The sequence below is a fragment of the Tachyglossus aculeatus genome, chromosome 24 (genome assembly GCF_015852505.1).
Source record: "Tachyglossus aculeatus isolate mTacAcu1 chromosome 24, mTacAcu1.pri, whole genome shotgun sequence".
Taxonomy (NCBI): domain Eukaryota; kingdom Metazoa; phylum Chordata; class Mammalia; order Monotremata; family Tachyglossidae; genus Tachyglossus; species Tachyglossus aculeatus.
Window position 1 is genome coordinate 11,909,598 of NC_052089.1, and position 25,883 is coordinate 11,935,480.

Below are 25,883 nucleotides of genomic sequence, written 5' to 3' on the forward strand. Positions count from 1 at the left end.
TTCCTCCTTCTGTTTTACTTTATTCCCATTTTAACTCTCTATGTCATGGCTCTTTTCCCCCCTCACGTAACCTAATGTTTCTTTCAAGGCTGAATCACTTCATGTGAGAGGCAAAGAGTTGAAAAATGTGAGATCCAGGCTCAAGATTCTTCCTGTGCTGCTTGTGGAACCCTGGCAGGGAGGGGCTTACCCCCTTGGGACAGTTATAAAATGGGATTGGGCACTGGCACTTTGCTCTGATCACTTAAAACAGGCATCCTGAAGGTTATGGAAATGTGACAAGATGAGATTTTTGGGGGGGGGGGTTTTGGTGGGATTCATCAAGCACTCTACTAAGCATTGAGATAAATACAAGATAATCAGATCAGACATAGTCCCTGATCTGCATGGGGTTCACAGTCTTAGTGGGAAGGAGAACAGGTATTTAAAACCTCTAGATTGTAAGCTTGTTACGTACAGGGAATGTGACTGCCAATTCTTTTTTATTATTCACTCCTGAGTGCTTAGTACAGTGCTCTGCACAGAGTCAGTGCTCAATTAATACCACTGATTGATTAAGCCCTATTTTACGAATGAGGAACTTGAGGCACAGAGAAATAAAGTGACTTGCCTAAGGTCACACAGCAGGCAAACGAAGGAGCCGGGAATCGAATCTGGGTCTCCTGATTCTCAGGCTTGTGGTCTTTCTATGCTGCTTCTCAATTAACTGGGGTTATTTTGTTTTCTACTGGGATGGGGATGGGACCACTGCCCCGCCTCTGCTCTGTCCCAGGCCTTACCCCCTTTCACCAGAGCTAACCAAGGGGATATGAGGCTGCAGCGCCTGTGTGAAGCCTTGAGTGTGCTTGGGGAGGAATGTTTCTTCCTCACTGGTTGTAGCTGACCTTTGTGCAGATGGGGAGAGCCAGGCTGAATGCAAATGAGAACTCAAACCCTGTCAGTTTTCTCAACAATCTCAAGGCCCATCCATGAGTCAACAGGAGATCCTGTTCCTGAGAAACTTAGATCTTACCAGGCAAAAGAAGAAATGTGCTTAGTATAGAGCCTAGCACATAGTAAGTGCTTCACAAATACCATAAAAAAAGAAATGAAGGATTTCTAAAAGCTGGATGCTCACAGCCCTGTTCCTCTCATTTAGTGTTGAAATCCACAGGGAAAATGGGATATCAGGAAACAGAACAGACATGGGTGTCTTGCCCAGTACAGCACTCAAGTTTGCTTCAAAGAGTGAACGAAGTTCAAGACTGCCTTTCGTCTATCAATAGCTATGGAAAGGTGAACTTATCATGGCTGAGCTGAATACCCTGGGCAGGAGTCAATTTATGAACTTGGTAAAGGGACTGGTGAAGAACATTCAATCCTGAACAATAAGAGTTTTCCTTTAGAATGTCCCATACAGAGGGTTAGTGGCTTTTAAAGAGCCACCATTTCAACTGGGCATAGGAGAGAAACAGGAAGGTAGACATATTGATAGATCTCTTGGTACTTTATCTCGTGAAACATTTCAATGGAGTATCCAATGGCAGTAATTCCTAATGAGGGACAATGTGGGACTTGAGAAGAGGTGAGGTCTGGTGGACAGAACACGGGCCTGGAAAACCAGGGGACTGGGATCTAAGCCTGGCTCTGTCACTTGTATGCTGTGTGATCTACGGAAAGTCACTGAACATCTCTGTGCCTCAGTTACCTCATCCGTAAGATGGAGATTCAGACTGTGAGCTCCACACAGGACATGGACTGTGTCCAACCTGATTAGCTTGTAGCTACCCCAGCACTAAGTAATAATAATAATAATAACATTTATTAAGCGCTTACTATGTGCAAAGCACTGTTCTAAGTGCTGGGGAGGTTACAAGGTGATCAGGTTGTCCCACCGGGGGCTCACAGCCTTAATCCCCATTTTCCAGATGAGGTAACTGAGGCCCAGAGAAGTTAAGTGACTTGCCCAAAGTCACACAGTTGACAATTGGCGGAGCCGGGATTGGAACCCATGACCTCTGACTCCAAAGCCCGTGTTCTTTCCACTTAGCCACACTGCTTCTCTGCTTCTTAGTACAGCAGCCTGGCACTTAGTGCCTAGAAGCAGCGTGGCTCAGTGGAAAAGAGCCCAGGCTTTGGAGTCAGAGGTCATGGGTTCAAATCCTGGCTCCATCAACTGTCAGCTGTGTGACTTTGGGCAAGACACTCAACTTCTCTGTGCCTCATCTGCAAAATGGGGATTAAAAACTGTGAGCCCCCCGTGGGACAACCTGATCACCTTGTAACCTCCCCAGTGCTTAGAACAGTGCTTTGCACATAGTGAACGCTTAACAAATACCATCATTATTATTATTTTTATTAACAATACCACTAAAAAAAAATCAAGAAGTGTGAGGAAATCAGGCTCCCACTTGCTGCAGAGATTCGGTACTTTCTATTCTTTCTTTCCATGAACTTTGTAATCTTCAGAAATAAATTACCTCCTGAACTCGTTTTAGCCATGAGAATGAATCCCAGAAACAAAAGAGGCACACGGCGCCCAGAATGTAGCTTAATTTCGTAAAAAGAAAACATCAAAAACCTCATTGACAGTCTGTTATTCTCATTGCGAAAGCTGCTCCAGAACCTCTAGGAGACAAAGAAATAATCATTCCTTTCCCTCCTAAATATTCATCGACTGGAGTAAGTAAACAAAATAAAAATCTGCCAGAACAAAAGGGGTACCTGTAGGCTGGGCCATGTAGCCAACCATCTCAGCCTTTTCCTCAGTGGGATCAGGAATTAACCTGGTGTTAACATATCAGGCACCATAAGGGCTTTGTTTTTAAACAAGGGTCCTGGGACCCTCCAGGCCTGGATCCAAGATTAACTGGGAAACTGCAGTGGGCTTGGGTGGAAAGTGAAAGGAATAATAATAATAATAATGATAATTGTGATATTTGTTAAGTGCTTACAATGTTTCAAGCACTGTACTAAGCACTGGGGGGTGGGGGGATGCAACCAAATAAGGTTGGACAGAGTCCCTGTCCCACATCGGGCTCACGGTGTTAATCCCCAGTGCCAAGCACTGTCCTAAGTGCTGGGGCAGATGCAAGGCAACCAGGTCCCATGTGTGGCTCACAGTCTAAGTAGGAGGGAGAACAGGTATTAAATCCCCATTTTACAGTTGAGGGAACTGAGGCACAGAGAAGTTAAGTGACTTTCCCAAGATTGCACAGCAGACACATGGCAGAGCCAGGATTAGAACCCAGGACCTCTGACTCCTAGGCCTGTGTTCTTTCTTCACCATGGATTAACCAATCAATCACAGATACTGAGTGCTTACTGTGTGCAGAGCCTTGTACTATGCACTTGGGAGAGTACAATATAGGGCTTAGAACAGTGCTTGGCACATAGTAAGCACTTAACAAATACCATCATTATTATTATAGCAAAGTTTGTTGACACATTCTCTGCCTCCAATGAGCTGTCGTGTTGGGTGGGACCAGGTTTGCCAATTGCTGAGCAAACTTTACAAACAAAATTTACTGAATAAAATTTAGTGAATAAAATTTACTGGTGTTGAAACATTTTTTAAAACAGAAGAAACACAAGCAGTGGGGCAGAGGCGTTCCCTGGGCTTAGAACAGGGTAGCAGCTGTTCATGAAGGAGCAGCCAGCCAGAGTCACGAAAAACTCCACATCCAAGGTACTCACCAGTGATCTTTGAGGGTTTTATGGATGTGACCACTTTTAGTGCGACTTGATGGGCAGTTGGCTACTCTGGGTGGGGTGAATGGCCTGTCCATCTCAAGATTCTGTGCCTGACAATGATGTCAATCAATATTTGGAGAAACAGATGGTCCTCCTTGATATCCAACATATCGAATACATTACAGGCCACTCATCTCTGAATTCATCCCCAAACCACCTCAGATCTACTGATTTTTCCTACCTGCACAACTTCCTCTGTAGCAATTCTATAAAAACACTGCAGTTCTTTTAGAGTCCCCTTGTTTGTTGTGATTTAAATTGATCAAATCTCATAAAACCTCACTTCCAGTCCCTTTTTCAGACAAGTAGAGGAGAAGCAAGTGTCCTTGGCTTGTAAAGTGGAGAACTGCCAGATGAAAATATTTTATTTCACCCTTCAAGTCATCATATAAACTTCTATCAGTGACATCAGCTAAGTGGTCCTGTATTGTAATTATGACCAGTGGACTTTGTTTTGGCCTCAATCAAGTTTCACTTGAGAGCACATGCATTTCCAGTGACGAGTATGTCAGCCGGCGGCAATCTCCTTGTATAATAAAAGAGGGTGAAAGGTCATTCCTTTCATATTATTTACCAGACTGCCTAAGTGCCACTTTGTGAGTGGTTTTGCATGCTAATATAATCTCTGCTTTCCTTCTATGGCTTCATATCCTTGTTTGAAAGATGTCTAATTTTTCTCTTTTTCAACCCTCTTTCCTTAAATATTTGTCAGCTCATTTAAAACCTTCCCTCCTTTGTCTTTTCCCTGAAAGGGGCTACAGAGACTCTTAGGAAGTATTTATTTTATTCAGACTTACTTTTTGAATTGAATTGAAGCAGTGATGATGTGTTGCAACGTATTTAGGTTGGAACAAAACTTCACCATAATGAAATGAGACTACATGAAAGAATTTCTTTTAATCTTTGCAAGATCTGAGCCAGGTCAGCAAGGGCAAATTGGAGGTATAAAAAGGTTGGTTGCTTTTTTTTTTCCCAGAAAAACACATTGGGTCCACCAGCTGTTACTGGGAGTATTAATGAAAAATATTGTCAGGTTAGAGTTATTGCTGTTCCTGAAGAAAAGACAAATGCATATATGTTCTAATCTGGACACTCGAGGGTTTACACAAATATTGCTGTAGAGTTTTCCTGGCTACTTTTCCTCAGTACTTTCCAACTTTTGAACTGAAGCAACGTGGAAATGTCTCTGTGCCAAAGTGAAGTATTAAATGAACTCCTTGTGTCCACTGTGCTTGAAACATTCTAGGACTGAGTGTGGAGAAGCAGGTAAGTTCCTAAATTGATAGAGAGAGGGGTACGAGGGAAATGAGCCTCTATTGTAAAGTCTGTGGCTCTCTGATATATGCACCAAATGTGGAGATAAAGCAACAACAGATTTTCCATTTAGTTAATAAGACCCTAAGCAAGGCCACACTGGACCCAGCCACCGTCCATCTAGCCTAGTGATCCATTTTTGACAATGACAGTAAAGAGGGAGTGTGTGATGGTTATCCTCCCTGGCATCTATCTTCAAAGTTGGGAATGGGCCACCCAACATCCCCAGTGTTCCCTCTAACAGTCATTCATAGACTTATTTAACTGCTCTGGGGTCTTCAGGCATCCCTGACTTTTCCCTCTAATAATTATGGATCTCTGGTCCCTCAGTGACTCCTAATTAATTCATCACATCTGCTGTCTGCACAACTTCCAGTAGTATTGAATTCCATGTGTTCACCATCCCCTGGATGATACCGATTTTCCTTTTGTTTGTTCTGAACTCGTCATTTTCAGGCTTCAGTGGTGGTGTGGAATTTAGTGAAGAACTAATACTGTGTTGACCCCCATTCACATTCTCCAAGATTTTGTAAACTATAATCACATCCTCCCTCAGTCTTTGCCTTTCCAGTCCAAGGTGTCTTAATCTTTTCAGTCCACACTTCACATAAAACTTATTCCACCCACTTCTCTGCATCTTATCCAACTCCGTTAGGGCCTTCCTTATCATCCTCTGTCTCAAAACCATCCAAGGAGACAATATGCTCCTGAAAGATTAGTACCATGAACTTCTGCACACAGTAAGCACTCAATAAATATGATTGATTAGAGGCCAAAGATTTGATTTTTCAGTCCCCTTCCCTATGCAGGGTACTCCATTACATAAAACAGGTTGACTGGTTGACATGAGACCGATGTTAAATGCAAGTTATCAGAGAAGCAGCAAGGCCTAGTGGAAAGAGTGTGAACCTGGGACTCAGGAGAGCTGGGCTTTAATTCTGGCTCTGCCTCTTGCCCGCTGTGTGACCTTGGACAAATCACTTAACCTCTCTGTGCCTCAATTTTCTCATTTGTAAAAATGTTCTGCCTTCCCTTTAGGTGGTGAGCGCCAAGTGGGACAGGGACTGTGGCTGATCTGCATATACTGCATCTGCCTTGGCACTTAGCACACTGCTTTATATATAGTAAGAGGCTGGTGGGACATCCCACAAGTCTTTGTCATCATCATCCTTCTACTCCTTTCCTCCAGTCCTGGCTACAGTATCTAACACTTCTTCTTTATATCCCCATAGGACACCTGAGAGAGGGAGATCCTGGGGGAGGGAAATGAGGGAAAAGCAAGTGAGCTGAAGAAGTGATTTTGAGCCACAAAATGGCCTGTGGAGCTTCCTTTGCCCTGTGGGCTTTATAACGGGCTTTGAAATGTTCTTTTTTCCTCTACGTTAGGGAATCGACTGGACCAGTGTCTGACGATCTACTAATTGTTTTGGGAGATGGGAAAGGGAGAAAGCACGTTTTTTCTTCAGTGGCAAATACTGACCTGTCAGAAAACATGAGCAGAGTAGACTGGGTTGTCAGGTAAAGTAGGAACAAAATAGATTTTTAAAAAAGTTGAGTCGTCTCAGCCAGAGTGGTCAGGTGGTGGGGAGATGGGATGCCTACATTTTTGCTGCTCTTAATATGCCTGTTCTAAAGAAAAATCTGCAGCTCTGCCATTGACTTGTTGTGAGACCTCTCTGGGTCTTAGGCAATCATCTTCAAGTAGGGAGGAGGACTTTACCTATATCAAGTACTTCCAGGAATTATGAGGGGATCAAAGTGTGGAGCACTTTCAGTGTTGTGGAGAAAAACTCACTGTTACTCAGCTGACTCAATCTTCCATGCTGTTAACCCTGTATCCTTTAAAAATGAGGTTTCAATTAAATTCAAAGTAGATTTCCCATCACACCGCTTCTCCCACCACTCTCCCCTGTTTTGTACATGAATTCAAAAATTCTACCAGCTTTTCTTACCAGATTTATCTGAACCCTGTCTACATCTCTATACAGGGGCATCGAACACTACGCCTACTTTGAACAATAAGTCTTGGACGTAAAGTCTATCAGGAAGGCCAAACTCTGGAAAGGATGTTGTCTGACTATTTTTCAGCTCCTTTCTAAGGAACTCCTGAGAAAACATGCATCTGGGTCCCATTTCCTGCAGAAGTTTGCTTATGTGAAACGTTCAAAGAAATCAACTGATCAGACTTCAAAAGACTTGAGTGTTGCTGGAAGAGGAAATGCAAAACTCTCAGTTCAAATCACTCACTTGCTTGGATATGACCCTCTGCCAACCCAGTTCATACCTGAGGAGAAGCTTCCTTGCCGCCCGCACTCCCCGTCTGTCAGCCAAGTGTCAGGCCGGGACTTGAGGCAATAAATCTTTGGGATTTTACATATTTGGAATTTCTCTTGTTGCTTTGGAGAAGCAAACGATAGAGCTGCTGAGCTCTCCATGTGAATCGCATTGAATTTGATCCTCTAAATCAAGATTAGTTCCCAAGTAGAGAAGAAAGTCTTTCTGTAAGCTAGGTCAGATGGCTTTGACAGTCTGGGTAGTCGGATGATTGTAGAATTACTTTGGCCCAACAGCCTGACATCCTTTTTGTAATTTCTGAAGTTATTAGGTCCATTCTCTGGCTGTTTTAGCAGTGAATTTTTTCCAACAATATATCCAAATCAGCCCTCTATGTAAAGTCTTCTGAACTAGATAGTAATATAATAATAATAATGATAATAATAATCATGGCATTTTTAAGCCTTTACTTTATAATAATAATAATGGCATTTATTAAGTGCTTGCTATGTGCAAAGCACTGTTCTAAACACTGGGGAGGTTACATGGTGATCAGGTTGTCCCATGGGGGGCTCACAGTCTTAATCCCCTTTTTACAGAAGAGGTAACTGAGGCCCAGAGAAGTTAAGTGACTTGCCTAAAGTCACACAGCTGACAAGTGGTGGAGCCGGATTTGAACCCACGACCTCTGACTCAAAAGCCTGGGCTCTTTCCACTGAGCCATGCTGCTTCTCTATGTCAAGCATAGCACTAAGCACTGGAATAGAAGCACGATAATCACTTTGGACACAGTCCCTGTCCCACATTGGGCTCACAGCCTAAGGTAGTGAATGCCCATTTTGCAAATGAAGAATCTGAGGCCCGGAGAAGTGAAGTGACTTGTCTAAGGTCACAAAGCAGGCACATGGCAGAGCCAGAATTGCACCCAGGTCCCCGGAATTCCAAGTCTCTGCTTTTTCCATTAGCCCAAACTACTTCCCGTCTAAACCTTGATGAGGATAGATTTAAATTTTTGCTTAGAAGGATGTCTTCAGCTCACTGGTAAACTGCACAAAGGATCTAGTCTTCACTGACAAAACAATCAATCAATACTATTGGGCCCAAACAATCAATCAATAATATTTACTGAACACCTACTGTGTGCAGAGCCTTGTACTTAGGAGAGGTCAGTTGAGTTAGTAAACACACTCTGTGCCATTAAGGACCTTACAAGTCTGGCTGGGTTTACAATCTAGATTCAAGAAAAATTGCTTTCCCATCTGGGGATCTGAATTTGATTCTGATGAATCACCTAATCTCAATTTCTCCAGTGATTTGAGGGAGGCGACTCCAGATTGGTCCATACTGGCATCCGTGGGTGGTGACTAGGCCAGCCCCAACCTCCCCTGCCCCAATCATGCCCCTGTCTTCTCATCCGTTATTTAAAACTTTCCCACCGCCCCACCTCCTTGCCCCCCAGCTCCACCCAGCACAAACTCCCAGTGTGCTCTTTCTCCATTCCCAAACCTTTCCCCCAGCAACTGAGGACCCACAAACTTCACTCCACCCTCATGCCGGCTTTTTTGGGGATACCTTATTCCACAGCTGCCGGTCCATTCCCAGGCCTGCATCTTCCACTTCCGGGACCAACCAAGCTGGGAGAAATTCAGCCAGATCGAGGTTAGCTAAGAGGGGACAGCCGCCACTCTTTGCTTCATCCTGCTGTGTTCCAGCTCAATCCCTGTGGCTTTGATGGTCCCGGAAGCAGGATCTGCGAGCTGGAGGAGGGAATGGCACTGGCCAAACAGAAAAAAAATTGAATATAAAAAAGGCACACTGGATGAGTTTGGTCTGCCAGCTGGTAGAGGGGATGTGGGGGATCGTATCATTTGGTAGGAAACTTTGCTAGGAAATAAGGAATGATTTTTAAAATCCTTGCCTTAGTCCTTCTGGGAACTTTGGCCAATTGCAGCAATTAAGCCATTTCAGTGAGCCACTATGAATATGGAGAACTTCAGAAAAACACAAATCACTCAGGGAATACTTGGCTAGAGAGCAGAAACTCCAAAGGAGGCTGGGAAGATGAACATAAGGAATGATGGTTATGGGAATAAAAAAGACCCTTGAAAAATTCAGCACCCTCATCTGATCCCCTCCTACTCCTTTCCCCAAGCCCACTGGGAAGGAAATCAAAGGGACCATGGACTGTAATGACAGGACCGTAGAGATTCATAATCTTAGCTTTATTTCTGAAAATGATGGCTGGTAAAAATCTATTGTTTTCTTGGTGATCATTCTGGTTCCTCTTACAGCAACTCTCTGCCCTAAAGCTTTTAGACTGTGAGCCCACTGTTGGGTAGGGACTGTCTCTATATGTTGCCAACTTGTACTTCCCAAGCGCTTAGTACAGTGCTCTGCACACAGTAAGCACTCAATAAATACGATTGATGATGATGATGTTCGGAGCCCTTGGCGACTGTCACCATTTATTGGGAGATCAGCCACTGGCACATTAAAATGATGGGATGGTGTTTTAAGTTGCCCCACTGGATTGCTCCATCCTTACTCTGGGTGTTCAGGATCTCTACGCTGCTGACTCAGGTTTGGAGAATTTGCTCTGTTCCTTTAAATCTGCAAGATTGCCTTCCAAAAGGTCTTTGTCAGAGGCTCTTGTGTTCTGCGGGGAACTGGATTCTAGTCCCAACCTGTTTTTGTGACTCCGTGTGTGAGTTGTGTGACTCTTAACCTCTCTGTGCCCAGTGTCTTCATTTGCAAAATGGAGATACTAATACCTGCTGTGCCTTAGCTCATAGAGATCCTGTGAGGACAAACATGAGCTAAGGAATATGAAAGCACTTTGGGAATAAAAGAGCTATATGAAGTCAGAGTATTATTATTAGTCCTATTGAAATTCTACCCGCTGAACCTTTCCCACTAAATCGTAATATCATAAATATGAGAGATGGAAAAGGTTATCTCTTTAGGAAGGGATGAAGTGCCCTTCTGAAATGCCCTGTAGCCAAGCATGTCAAAGTGCATAGGAAACCTAGTAATTCATAAAACACTCCTGGCTCTTACCAAAATTACGGTCTTGAGTAAGGTAATAAAATGTGCTTTGAGGCTCAGAGAGGTTAAGCATCTTGCCCAGTGTCACACAGTGCCACACAGACAACCCCCAAAGTAACACGCTACCACCCTCACATCAAATGTTAATAGCTGCTGGATTCTGCACCTACCCAAAACTTCTCCACAGGAGTGGTGATACCAGAGGGAGTAGGTGAGGCAGAAAGAAGCTCTTGCTTTAATTGCTGCTGCAGATGAACTTTCTACTGTTTGGGTTTAGCTTCAAATAACTCTACGAAGAAACATCAAGGGACAGTGGTGGGATCATCAATCAATCAATTATACTTACTGAGTGCTCACTGTGTGCAGAGCTCTGTACTAAGTGCATGGGAAAGAGAGTACAATATAACAGCGCTGGTAAACATGATCCCTGCCCACATCTAGAGGAGGAGACAGACATTAATATAAATAAATAAATTACGGATATGGACATAAGTGGTGTGGGGCTGAGGGAGGGGTGAATAAAGGGAGCAGCATGGCATTGTGGATAGAGAGTCAAAAGGTTCTAATCCCGGTTCCACCACTTGTCTGCTGTGTGACCTTGGGCTAGTCACTTCACTTCTCTGTGCCTCAGTTACCTCACCTGTAAAATGGGGATTGAGACTGTGAGCCCCACGTGGGACAGGGCCTGTATCCAACCCAATTTGCTTGTAACTACTCCAGTGCTTAGTACGGTGCTCGGCACATAGTAAGCGCTTAACAAATACAACAGCAAGCACAAGGATAGGAGCCCTGGACTGTGAGCCAGAGGGCCTGTGAGCTAATCTCTGCTCTGCCTCCATTTTTCTGGTTGACTTTGGACAAGTCACTGGCCTCTCAGTGACTCACTCTGAATATCATTCCATTACCTTCCTCTCAGAGATGCTCTGACCATTCCACCCCCAAATCTTCAAGGAAACTCACTGCCCAACAGCAGCCTGACTCATGTAAAAAAATCTTTGGCTCATCTAGACTCATTTTTTTTTCCATTTCCATAGAAACATGCTTTTACTTGGGAGCAGAAATCTCAAGCCTCTACTTAACATTCCTTTGGACTTGAACCATAGATTTTCACCTTGTAATTCTTTAAAGGGTAGAGAGAATAAACTTCTAGGTCCCTTATTGGAATCTCATTTTAGAGAGGGGAATGGCTTTCTTGGTCTCCAACCCCAGGATGCTGAAATTCCTCTCACCCTCATGGATACATCCTGAAACAAGATCATCTTGCTCTCCCACTTGATCGGTTCCAAGAGCCAGTCTCTGTTCTCGGTTTCGGAAAACTGCTCTTATGATTCTGAAAGTCCAATCCAACTGGAATACAAGATCTTAATAAGTATTCTCCTTCAGGAGCCTAAGGACTAATTGCGCAGCCAGCATGCTGAGTCACACCTCCTCAAGGACAGATGCCAAAGCCACAGAGAGGGAGCAGTCAGGGCCATCTGAGGGTAGGGTGACCATTGAGGGAGCTCATGTGATATCATTTTGCTGGGCACCCAGTGCAAGGTGATGACGTCACAGGCACCATTTTGCAGAAGCGAGCCTGAGTTTGGCCGATTCTAGAGTGCTTCTCCAGGGATCCCTGAACCTCCTACTTCCTCTGGAACCACTGCATTCCCCTGCCAGGTCTCTATGTACTCTAGTGCTGCGTCAGAGCCACATAACTCGAAGGCAGGAGCTGCTGCGGAGAGAGGCTCAGTTCTCAAAATTTAAAAAAAGGACATAGAGCATCCAGTTCTGTAGTGGTCCCGGGCAGAGGACGGGCCAGCTGAAAACCAGGGAACCCTGTAAAAAACCAGATGAAGAGCCACTCTGTCTCAGGCTGGTGGGGAGACTGTCTGCAGTGGGCTAATGATCCCAACCTTAGTTCCTTCAGAAAGGAGTGAAGCTGGACAGCTGGAAAACTACCAAAGGGACTGTCTGGGTTGTACCTGTTCTGTGCCTCACAAACCCATCTGTGGTCTGGAAGAACGGGTCACTCTTGGAATGTGAATGGGCATTAGTGCCTTTAGGAAGAATGAGTAATACGGTAAAATTAATGCTTGCATCTTAAATTATATTTAGCAAACATGCACCTTAACTATTTAAATATTTGTTAGTTAACTATTTTATGTATCTCTTCGAAAAGATGACTTCTTTTTAAAACTTTACATGTTTGTAGAGGAAAAGAATCATTCTTGCAGAACTAGAAGCTCCTTGGAGAAGAGGCATGGCTCAGTGGAAAGAGCACAGGCTTGGGAGTCAGAGGACGTGGGTTCTAATCCAGGCTCTGCCACTTGACTGCTGTGTGACCTTGGGCAAGATGCTTAATTTCTCTGTGCCTCAGTTACCTCACCTGCAAAATGGGGATTAAGACTGTGGGCCCCATTAGGGACAACCTGCTTACCAGCGCTTAGAACAGTGCTCGGCACACAGTAGGTGCTTAACGAATACCACAATTATAATTATTATCATTATTAACTAGTAACAATGAATGCATATTCCAAATATGATGAATTTTTCTGAAACACCATTTTCAGGTGGGGAAGTGGTAACACCGGCAGGTGAGGATAGGGAGCATCATAGATACTTAGCTCTGAGATTGCTCTACTTAAACTCGTTTATGCAGGGAGCTCAATGGCCCAGTTTAAAGTTGAGTATGACCCCTTCAAAGCCAGGATTCCCATCAATTCTGGGATTCAGAAATACACAACTGTGAGGGTTCTGTCCGTCACTAGATGGCAACTGTGACTCATTCAACTGCAGTAGGTCCTGAATTCTTTGAGATGCAACCACTTTCTGTAGTTAGGTCTGCAATGAAAAGTACAATTTTTGAAGACAAATTTCAGATAGGAAGAAAAATTGGGGCTTTGATTCGGCAAAATCCCCTTTCACACCAACTTTAATGCCAGCAAGGGTTGCACTTTGCAGATAAGAACTGTACTCTAAAGCAACGAACCACTAATCCAATCTCTCCATCTGTTCCAGGAATCTTTGAAGGACTGAGTAAATGGATAAATAAACTGCATTTCAGGGTTCTGAACTCCTTTTCTTGACCCTCGACTCTCAACCATGATGCCACCTAAGATAGACGCAGGTCAGTGCTTTGCGCAAAGTAAGCGCTTAACAAATGCCATCATTATTACGGTCTTGCAGAATGGCAGAAGAGAGGGATGGGAAGTTTAACACTGTGCTGTTAATCTAAGGAAGAATTAAAGAAAGGGAATAATAATAATAATGGAATTAATTAAGTGCTTACTATGTGCAAAGCACTGTTCTAAGCACTGGGGAGGTTACAAGGTAATCAGGTTGTCCCACGGGGGGCTCACAGTGTTAATCCCCACTTTACAGATGAGGTAACTGAGGCACAGAGAAGTGAAGTGACTTGCCCAAAGTCACACAGCTGACAATTGGTGGTGCGGGGATTTGAACCCATGACCTGTGACTCCAAAGCCCAGGCTCTTTCCACTGAGCCACGCTGCTTCTCTAATTCTCAAATTGTAACCCACTACCTATAGAGAAGATCCTCACTGTACATTCTTGCCAACAAGCATTTTCTTTTTCCTGCTGTATTTCTGTAATTCTTGTCAAATGCCTAGATGGGTATGTATTAGAGGTAGATGAAGATCTTGTCTTTAGATGGAAGTAGATAGATTAAAGGAAGAGGGAGGACTCAACGGGAGAGTTCTTTAACAATGTACCTTAGATGGTTTTATGTTTCTTAAGCTAAGTTTCACAAAAAGAAACCACATTAAGCCACAATGACCAGAGAGTCTGTAAAATCCTTTCAAAGATGTTCTGGCATTTATTAGACATGGATATTCTCTTGGGAACAGTCTCATTCCCTGGGGGAAGGAAAAGTGCTACTGAGAAGAAAAGGATTCAGATTTCAATTCTTTTCTTACCAGTAGACCTCTCCAAGGCAAGGTAGGCTAGGTTTTTATGTAAAAGTGTTATTTTTCACATTGAAAAAGTTTTCTGAAATAATCAACTTCCAAGTTTGAGCCTGGCTGTAAGAAGGCACAAGAGGAAAGGAGAAGGAAGGGACTGTTTAAATGCTGGCTTCACGGACTGCCACTTCGAAGTATCCGAAGAGGTGTTTGGCGGCTGGCAGGTAGCCTTTTAAAAATCCCCCTTCCTCTACTTGGTTTTTTCAGGCCTAGGTGTTTTGCTCTCCCGTTTGTCTCCTCTCTTTGTTGCAGCTGATTTACTGATTCTAGCAGCTACTAAACAATTTGGTTGCCTTGAGGACTTCACCAAAGCCCTCAGTACCTCACAACAGTAGAGTCGGTTAAGTCAGAATTGTTCTGGTCTGACCCATTGTCTAGGACTCTCTCACTAAAGCAGGTGTAGTTCTATTCTATTCTGCTTTGCTTGAAGGAGCTGGAAGATTGTATCGGAAGATGCTTTTTTATGGTATTTGTTAGGCTCTAACTATGTACCAGGCACTGTTCTAAGTGCTGCGGTAGATACAAGTTTATCAGGTTGGACACAGTCCATCTTCCCCATGGGCTCACAGTTTTGGTCCCCATTTTACAGATGAAGTAACTGAGGCACAGAGAAGTTAAGTGACTAGCCCAAGGTCACACAGCAGGCAAATGGAGGAACCGGGATTACACTCCCAGGTCTGTGCTCTACCCACTAGTCCATGCTGCTTCCAACCCTCTGAGGAACTCTTCTAGCTCATGAGACTATTAGTGACAGCAAAAGCCAGCCAATCATCCAGGAGCTACTGACTGGGCTTTGGAGGCAAATATGCAAGTACGGGGAGATCAAGACTTGTTTTTACAAAATCCATACAGCGCGATGGGTGGACAATAAACGTGAAGATGATTACAGTTATGAACCAGTCTACACAAGGGAAGCCACACACCCAATCGAAGATTTTCTTTGGTAACTCAGATCTTAATGCTACCACATAATTCTGCTACCTATGGGGTATACTATGTAGTGAAGCACAAACAGTGAATTATAATAATAATAATGATGATGGCATTTGTTAAGTGCTTACTATGCGCAAAGCACTGTTCTAAGCACTGGGGGGGATACAAGGTGATCAACTTGTCCCACATGGGGCTCACAGTCAATCCCCATTTCACAAATGAGGTAACTGAGGCTCAGAGAAGTTAAGTGACTTGCCCAAGGTCACACAGCAGACATGTGGCAGAGCTGGGATTCAAACCCATGACTTCTGACTCCAAAGCCTGGGCTCTTTCCACTGAGTCACAGTGAACACCATTGTGTTTCTTGGGAGACTGACAGAGTGGTGAAAATGAGACATGAAATTAAAGGTTTATAAAGCTGAGTGAGCCCTCTGAGGGAAAGAGACGGTGTCTATTTCCTTCCTGTGTATTCTTTCCCAGAGCTTGATATAGTGCTCTAAGAACCACACTTAATAAATACTCTTGCAACTACCAACAATATTCTTGTCAACTCCAAGCCACTTTTAAAATAAAATATCAAGACACACTCACCAATAATAAGCACTCAGTCATCACTGACCTCACTGCAACACAACCTTTCTGGGTATATTGACCAGATTGTCACTGCTTATTGTTGTACTGTTCTTTCCCAAGCACTTAGTACAGTGCTCTGCACACAATAATCGCGTAATAAATATGATCGAATGAATGAACTACGAGAGTCGCAATTCTGGGACTTATGTCTATTTTTCTAAAATTGCCTGGACCACCCCACAGAAATCCAGGATTGCCCCAGCCAAATCAGAAAATATGGTCAGCCTATCTATAACTCTTGTCATCCAAGTTCTGAAAGGACTCTAAAACTAACACTCATCTCATTTTAATGATGGACATAGCAAGGCGCAAAGAGATTAAGTGGTTTGCCCAGAAAATTGCTAGCAACATTAGGCAAACTTCAGGTCCAAGATGGTGCTAGAGTGCATATCTTGGGCTGGCTACTGTTACGTAAAAAATCCTTTGATTCAGCCTCATAAAGTGGATTTGAGGGGGGCACTGTAACAAGAAGTAGCCATCTACATTAGCCAGTTTGATGGGGGAGAATAAAGGGGATGGGTTGTACTCAGACCTAAAGCTGAAAATAGTGTGTGTCTCAGAATCACAGCCATCAATTATTCTTCTCTATTACCAGAATTTAATATTAGAAAAATCCACATTCTTCAATATTTCAAACAGCTTCCACACTGAACTGCGGTTTCCCTCATTTGTTTATCTCCAACATACAGCACAACCACAAAAAAGTCCATTACGGAATGTGCCTGATTAATAAAACAGATACACCTTAGTTCGGCATATTTTCTGTGGATACTGTGGGTTACAGATGTAACTCATTAATCCCAATGTGTGAGGCGCCATCTCTCCAGCACATTTCCAAGAGACACGTTCCCCTCCACAAAGGGAGAATTACTATTATTATTATTACTACGTCTAATGATGCCAACAATAGTAAAGGTATTTGTTAAATGCTTACCTGATGTCAAGCACTGTTCTAAGCACTGGGGTAGATAAAAGCTTTACATGGGGCTCACAGTCTTAATCTCCATTTTACAGATGAGGTAACTGAGGCACAGAGAGGTGACTTGCCCAAGTTCATCCAGCAGAAAAGTGGAAGAGTTGGGATTAGAACTCAGGTCCTTCTGACTCCCAAGCCCATGCTTTATCCATTAGGCTATGATGCTTCCCTGACCGAGGACTGAGAAAAGAGGATCTCTGATCCTATCTAGCTAGCATTTAGGAACTTATGTATACCCCCTTGGCATTCCTATTTCTCTCTCTATCTGCTCAATTTATTTTGACTACTCTAGCTGTATTTTTATATTTGACTCCCCAGTTAAAGCATAAGTTATTTGTGAGCAGGGAATATGTCTCTTTTTTTCTTTATTTCCCAAGCCACTAGCACAATACACTCTACTACATGGCCTCTCAATAAATACTAATATTACTGGAGTTTTGGTAAATCCCAATAATTTGAAAGGGCCAAAGTATATATATGACCATGAAAATTATTGGTTGCTTTTCTGATGACTTTTCCAGTCTACGAGTAAGAAAACCACTTGCCACTATGGAAGAAGGAAGTAGGAATGACAATTCTACAGTTATAAAAGGGAAAATATGCTCTATATAATAGTTTAGTTTAGCATTACTGTACATTTATAGCTGCCAATTCTTGTTGATTATGAGGCTTTCATATTACAATATTGTGGGTTTTTTTGGCCAGATCATTCCCCCCCCCCCCACTTTTTAGATGGTATTATAATATTCACTTAAGGCCCTCGTTTATAAGTCAAGTGAAGTTTAAACCATATGGAAATGCCTGTAACAAGTCAAGCCCACTGCAACTGAGCAACATATACAAGTATGTTAAAATATTTATTTCTCCCTTTTTATCATTCAAATTCTTATGTCTAAAATGACTGTCAGTGCCTGTTTTAATTTCAAAAATGGTCAAGACGAAAGCTTATTCTAAACTGACTGTATTTTGAACACCAAGAGTTCAAGGCTGTTGGGGTTTTTTTTAGCTTTTTTAGCAAGTTTTCCTTGTTAATGCCCACTGATAGTATTTTAGGAAATCGTTTCAGGATCTGATTGTCCCTGTGACCTGAGGCTTTACTGAAAAGTGCAGTGTTGTTGTTTTTTTAAATTTAAGAAAGGATAGATTTGCTATCCTTTCAGTGACTTTGCTAGCAATCTCCTGCTCCTCAGTACAAAGGGGTTTGTGGTTGGTGGATTTTGTTTGATGTAATATTAATGTAATTTTTATTACATGGGCTCCTCCCAAGCCTTTGGTGCTGAGATTTTGTTCCAGGAAAACAGACAGTGAGTCTGTCTCTATCTGCAGCAATTAGGATGTATCTTTGGATTCAATTCCGAGCCTTGTATTGCTTTTATAAGCACAAGTCCCTACTGTCTGCTCGCAATTGGCTCTCAGACTTGTCCTCAGTTCAAAGCCCGCAGTCTTATAGTTCTCAGTTGCCAGTGTGCTGGGGGATGGAGGTTGGGGGAGAGGAGCTTGGAATCCAGTTCTAAACTCTTTCTTCTGCCCTGTTAGTAAAATCCAAACGGAAATAACTAATGTCGACTCCGCTGGTCTCATGTAAACTGAGATGCTCTTAAGGAAGCTATTAGATGTATTTGTGGGGAGGTTCCACATTAGACAACTCTTCTAAAAAACAGATGCTCTGCTTTTCAGGTTACAAAGGAAGGTTCCTCCTCAAGGGCTCAAAAATCTCAAGAATTTTAATTATTCATTCTTCATAAGTGCTGTATGCTTTCAAATTACAAAACAAATTAAACCGATGTAAGAAAACCATTGTATTACAGCATATGAAGCAACACTGTAATGAATTATTCTTCCAAAGCTCACACTTTAGATCAGACAGTAGCTAAAAGTTTAAGATAACTATAAATGCTATGAGAGAATGTCTACTTGTCAGAAATGGACCTGTACAATCTGGATTTTCATCAAGGTTCCACATTTATGGATGTATTTGATATGTTTTAATACTTCCTCTGAGAGGTATCATGGAATGGAAAGGATTCTGCTATGTGGTGTTTTAAAAATAAAAGATATATTGGATTTAATTTACTAATAATATGAATTTCATTAATCGCTGCTGAATGTCAAATTCTCTAGCTCTGTCCCCCTGCTAATTCACTCAGTCAAAAGGAATTCTTCCCTCAGTGAAGTCCCATAATATTTATTTAGAAAATATTAACTTCAGAAAAAATTGGCCCAGCAATAATATATCAAAGGGAGAACAAGTCTAGAAATTACTGAGAGCTACGAGGTTCCATTAGCTATTTCTCTGCACTGGAATAGTTCATTTTCTAACTCTGTACTTTTAATATTCAGATGCCCAGTGCCAAAAAGGAAGGGTGGCCTCAGGAACTCTATCTGCCCTTGGTTTCTTAACCAGCCCTTCATGACTGATTCTTCATAAAACTCTGTTGGTACACAGGGGTTTATAAGTCCGCATGGCTCAGATTTAGTCTGTATATCAGCACTCAGATTTGAGGAATACACTTACATTTAGACTTCGGGAAAGGGCAGCACGATGGATTGACACGCTGACTTTGTGCCTTTGGGAAGTGGGTCCCAAGCTGGTGTCTGACTTGTTTCAACAGCAGGAACAGCTTTGTTGGTTCCCAGCTGGCCTCTGTGGAAGGAGACAAGTTAAAAATTCAGTGTCACATTGGGCTACTGAACCAAGCTGCTTGCAAGGGCTTAATGTGCTTCCTTCTATCTTTTGAAGATATGTACATTCAAGCATACAGTTTTGGAGATCAACATAATGGTGATTTGAGTGTTTTAATTGAGCCTTTCTTCCATATCACCCCACACATCTGGACTGGAACACCCATGAATAATGAACTCAATTTAACATTAGGCCATGGATGAAATCAATAACTAAAGTAGGGATGCTTGGAAACTCTTCAATTTGAAACCAGTCTTCTTGCTATTAGAAACTCCTGCTTATATTCAGGAGAATGACACCAGTAATCCCTGGACCCCTTCAATCAGATTGAACAGTGCTTTATCCGATGTTTTAATCAACTGAGAGCTTAACTGTGTGAAAGGCACTGTATTAAGCACTTGGGAGAGCTTGGAGTCCAGTTCTAAACTCTTTCTTCTGCCCTGTTAGTAAAATCCAAATGGAAATAACTAATGTTGACTCCCCTGGTCTCATGTAAACTTGGTAGACATGATCCTTGCCTACAAGTTACTAACAGGGGGAGACAGACATTAAAATAAGTTACAGATAGAGAAAAGATAGGGTATAAGGATGTATACATAAGTGCTGTGGGGCTGGGGTTAGTATTAAAATTATTGATGAGTACACAGGTGATGAAGATAAGATGGTGAACAGAGAGGAGAATGTGGGCTTTGGTCTAGTGAGGCAGTCTCCAACACTGGCCTGGCTCTGCTGCCTCCCACGAACTTTTATCAGTAAGACAGTTATCTTTCTAGACTGTGAGCCCACTGTTGTGTAGGGACCGTCTTTATATGTTGCCAACTTGTACTTCCCAAGCGTTAGTACAGTGCTCTGCACACAGTAAGCGCTCAATAAATATGATTGACTGATTGATTGATTGATTGATTCAGGAGCTCTCATGTGATGCTAAGGAAAGTGAATGTGAACAGAAGTCTAGAATGTAAGCTTGTTGTAGGAAGGGACCACGTCCAACAACTCAGTTTATAGTTGTACTGTACTCTCCCAAAACCTTAGTACCGTGCTCTGCACACAGTAAGTGCTCAATGAATCTGACTGATTGACTGATCTGAAAAAAAAACCTTGAAACACTGGCTGAGTGGTGATCACTTATACATTACGCTTGGTGCACTAACTACACTGAGAAGACACCAAACACTGAGTTCCCACAGACCATAATTTTCATTCAAGCTGTGGTCCAGGCCGATCCAGAATGTTTGGGTTGGGACTCAGTCTGAGAGATAGAAATGGGAATAGAGTTGCAAGGATAAATCAGATAGCTCTTGTTGGTAGGTGTGTCTAGAGAGTGAGGGTGAGACAAGAACTCTGAGCAAGCATGAGGTAAGGGAACTCAGTACTTGGGAGGGGGTTTATGTACTAAGCTCTTGGAAAACACAATTTGGCAACAAATAATAATAATAAGAAGAATGGCATTTGTTAAGTGCTTACTATGTGCCAAGCACTGTTCTAAGCACTGGGGTAGATACAAGGTCAATGTGTTGTCCCACATGGAGCTCACAGTCTCAATCTCTATTTTACAGATGAGGTAACTGAGGCCCAGAGAATTGAAGTGACTTGCCCAAAGTCACACAGCTGACAAGTCGTGGAGCCGGGATTAGAACCCATGACCTCTGACTCCCAAGCCCGGGCTCTTTCCATTGAGCCACGCTGCTCTCTAATGGAGACAATCCCTACCCAACAACGGGCTCACAGTCTAGAAAGGGGAGACAGACAACAAAACTAAACAAGTAGACAGGCATCAATAGCATCAAAATAGATAAATAGAATTACAGATATATACACAAGTTAGTTTGCTTGCTCAGCCTTAAAACCTTGGAGATCGGGTGATTGTGATTGCGTTCTATTTTATGAGAAAACAACAGCAGTAAACCTCAGAGCTAGTGTCATAAAGAGCTCTGATAGTGAAAACACATTATTTATGAAGGTTTTTAGTCTTATGAGAAGTGAGAAAATGCTTATGTGCACTTTTCGGAGTGCACCCTCGGTTGCTTTTATAATCACACTTCCCACCCTAATACAGACGTCTGGAGTCCTCCAGACGTGGTCCAGAATCAATCAAGCATTGTGTAATTCACATGCCCTTAGGAATCAAATTGTCCCTTAGGAATAACATTATCCTATTATGCTTTTTAAACCTCAGGAAGAGTTGGGAATCAGGGCACGCAAATCCATAGGGCCCTGAAGTCCCCATTATTCCCCCGCCGAACCCACCAAAAGATGAGGGTCGTTTGAGGTGCATTTTTCCTCAAAGTTACCATGTTTTGGCTGCACTTTGAGAGGCTGGCAAAGTATCAAGGAGCAATTTGGGTTAAGATTTTGCATTCTTGTATTTGAACCAGTACCAGGAACTAGTCGGCCAGAGGGAGTAGCATTTTGTATGTTTTTCTTCTATAAAAGAATATGTTGATTGTGTTGGCCACCAAGGCCTCCTTAATGGTCATAAAGATTCTGATACATCTCAGAGGTTTCCTTTGCTTTTCAAGTTCCCTCCAAAGATGAAACAGTAACCACAGCCCAGGCAATTCTATCCATTAAGTTTGATAGTTTTCAAAAGACAGCCCCTCAACAAGGCTCTCTGCTCGGAGTCAAAGGATGCTCGCTTTTCCCACTACTGAACTAATAGTTTACACATTGCTCATAGGTAAGGGACAAGGGAAAAGCATTAGTAACAGGCACATCATAATGAAACAGTGTTGACAAGAAGGTGCTATGTTCTGGGGCGGTACTAACATTCACTGCTGGAACAAGACATTTGTTAATGGTGCCATGTGGAATGGCTAATGGAACAAAACTGTCGGAAAGCTGCCCCCCATTATATGAATTCTGTGTTCTGTTGCCAGGTTTTCTACTCTGACTTTTTAGCTGTGTAAATGTCAAATAGGGTAAAATTCTGATTTTTTGAGAGTCTTTTCAAAGCATATATTGCAACCTTGACTGGACATAGCAATTTGCCTTCACATCTCCTCCCCATCATGACATTTAGAACATATCCTCAATGAAGAAGCAGAATATGGCAAAAAGTGGCCCTCAGCAGTAAAAGTCAAAATATTTTCTAACCAGGATGTTAGAATATTTCCCCCCTCCACCCCAGCAGGGCGAAGGGGGACATGCAAGGAGGCAGGTGGGAATGATACACCACCTGTATATATGTATATATGTTTGTACATATTTATTATTGTATTGATTTATTTTATTTGTACATATTTATTCTATTTATTTTATTTTGTGAATATGTTTTGTTTTGTTCTCTGTCTCCCCCTTCTAGACTGTGAGCCCACTGTTGGGTAGGGACCGTCTCTATATGTTGCCAACTTGGACTTCCCAAGCGCTTAGTCCAGTGCTCTGCACACAGTAAGCGCTCAATAAATACGATTGAATGAATGAAGGAATGAATGGCCCAGAGAGAGGCAACTGGGGCATCTCGAGGAACTGCACTGGGACACACAAACCCATTTGTTTCCTGGAGAGGAAGAGAAGCTCTGAAAGGTCAGATGGGACATGGCCAGAATTGGTGGTGGAGAAAAAGGAGAAAGGGGGGACATCTAGAATTCCCAGTCGTGACCCTGGGGTCCTCATTCATTTAAATCATTCAATCGTATTTACTGAATGCTTACTGTGTGCAGAGCACTGTACCAGGTGCTTGGGAAAGTAGAATTGAACAATAAACAGACCCATTCCTTGCCCACATGGGGCCGGCCCCAGGGGACTGACTTAGCCAGGGGCCCAAATTGCTCCTCTGGGGCCCTGCACAGGGAGGGGGAGCCTCAGGGTCAGCCCTCCCACCAGGGCAACGGCCCAGATAGCCTGTACCACAAATAATCCCCCAACTGGCCTGGGACTATGTGGCCTGAGGTGTCGTTTTCATGCTGGAATGACCTTTTAAGGACTTTTTCTTTTACCAGAACTATATTGCAACCTGTTCCCCTTCACGTCAAGAGAAGCAGCATGGCTCAGTGGAAAGAGCGTGGGCTTGGGAGTCAGAGGTCATAGGTTTGAACCCCAGTTCCACCTCTTGTCAGCTGTGTGACCTAGGGCAAGCCACTTAACTTCTCTGTGCCTCAGTTACCTCATCTGTAAAATGGGGATTAAGACTGTGAGCCCCACGTGGGACAACCTGATCACCTTGTATCCCCCCAGCGCTTAGAACAGTGCTTTACACATAGTAAATGCTTAACAAATACCATCATTATTATTATTATGTCCACCTCTGAGGACACTTTCCATTTGATATTTGGGGCCCCCATACTTATTCCCACTGTATAGTTACAGCATTTAAAGATTAGGGTCTCCGGGTTTCCTGCCTCCTGTCTCTCCTCACTTCAGCCCATACTTCACTCTGCTTCCCAAATCATTTTTCTACAAAACCATTCAGTCCATGTTTCCCCAGTCCTCAAGAACCTCCACTGGTTGCCCATCTATTCCACATCAAGAAGAAACTCCTTACCATTAGCTTCAAAACACTCAATCACACTGCTCTCTCCTTTCTTGTCTCTCTGATTTCTTACTACAACCCAGTCTGCACCCTTCATTCCTTTATTGCCAGACTGTTCCTTATAATTTGACCTCATCTATCCCATTAAAAGCACATCTCTTCTAAGAGGCCTTCCCTGATTAAGCCTTCATTTCCTCTTCTCCCACTCCCTTCTGCATCACTCTTGCACATGGACTTGTGCCCTTCACTCACCCCACTCTCAGCCCCACAGCACTTGTGTACACATCTATAATTTATCTATTTTCATGTCTGTCTCCCCCTCTAGATGGTAAGCTCCTTGTGGGCAGGGAACATGGAGTAGTGACAGGCATGATCTGAAGGGGAATAATAATTATTATTATGGTATTTGTTAAGTGCTTACTATGTGCCAAGCACTGTTCTAAGCACTGGAGGAATTCATGAACAAGGCCAAGACTGCGGGATCAATCTCAACTAATTTAAACCAATAAATACAAAGGGGTTTTATTAGGTGGATCTTGGAAATTCACTGACTTTATCCTGGGTAACACACCCCTACTTTTGATGCAATTTAGTAATAATAATAATAATAATAATGACATTTATTAAGCGCTTACTATGTGCAAAGCACTGTTCTAAGTGCTGGGGAAGTTACAAGGTGATCAGGTTGTCCCAAAGGGGGCTCACAGTCTTAATCCCCACTTTCCAGATGAGGTAACTGAGGCACAGAGAAGTTAAGTGGCTTGCCCAAAGTCACACAGCTGACAATAGGCAGAGCCGGGATTTGAACCCATGACCTCTGACTCCAAAGCCCAGGCTCTTTCCACTGAGCCATGCTGCTTCTCTTAGTCATGCTGCTTCTCTGTTTTCAAAATGTTTAGGATTCACCCCAAATCCAAATCCATGCAAAAGTTTCCTTAATGAGATTTTTATATGGAATGTCTATCTTACTGAAACTGTAATCCATGTCCCTGATTCAATGTGCCAAGCCCATTAAGATGTGCTTTTTAAGAACCATTTAAAGTACCTTAATCAAGTTTTCAGAATCAAGTTTTCCTGAATGGCCTCTACAGCCATTTTCCCTTTGGAATCGGAAATCCCATCTTGCCAACAGTGACCGAAAACTCCAAACTCTTACCAGCTAATAGTCACTGTAATAACACTCAGCGACAGGAACATACAATGGCACCATTGCTCCTTAGCGGGGAAGGCAATTGAGGGCAGAAAGTAGGAAAAAAAAGGGTTGTGGGAGTGTTGAATTTGTCAGTTAGTCCCTGGAGACTCCAGAAGAAGCCTTGCTGAGGGAACAAGGGTCAGAAAGAGGATCCTCACTCTGCTAGGGCAGCCAGAGAGCATTCCTTCCCAGGGAAGCAGCATGGCTCAGTGGAAAGAGCCCGGGCTTTGGAGTCAGAGGTCATGGGTTCAAATTCCGGCTCCACTGATTGTCAGCTGTGTGACTTCGGGCAAGTCACTTAACTTCTCTGTGCCTCAGTTACCTCATCTGTAAAATGGGGACTAAGACTGTGAGCCCCCCGAGGGACAACCTGATCACCTTGTAACCTCCCCAGTGCTTAGAACAGTGCTTTGCACATTGTAAGTGCTTAATAAATGCTATTATTATTATTATTATTATAAGGAAATTGGACTCCAATTGGTTCTGTAGCCCCATCAAACCCAAATGACAGGCATCTGTGGTTGCAACCCCTGCGAGGTTCAGAATATTGTCCCCAAGGCACATGAGGGAGCTTTTGTTGACATTATTCCTTCACCCTGGCAATCGCTTGATTGGTGCTAAATGTGATGGCAAAGCAGAAAAGAAGCCGGGATTCAGCTCGCTGATCCCAT

At 43.0% G+C, this 25,883-nt stretch overlaps 1 protein-coding gene across 2 annotated transcripts in view; it reads right to left on the bottom strand.

Moving 5' to 3' along the window:
- Window positions 1-25,883, bottom strand: part of COL8A1 (collagen type VIII alpha 1 chain) — a 131,223-nt gene that overhangs the window by 37,470 nt on the left and 67,870 nt on the right. For both annotated transcript variants that reach the window (XM_038766373.1, XM_038766371.1), the window contains exon 2: window positions 19,385-19,513. The gene's annotated coding sequence lies outside the window, so the exon portion shown is untranslated. The remainder of the gene's footprint in view (window positions 1-19,384; window positions 19,514-25,883) is intronic.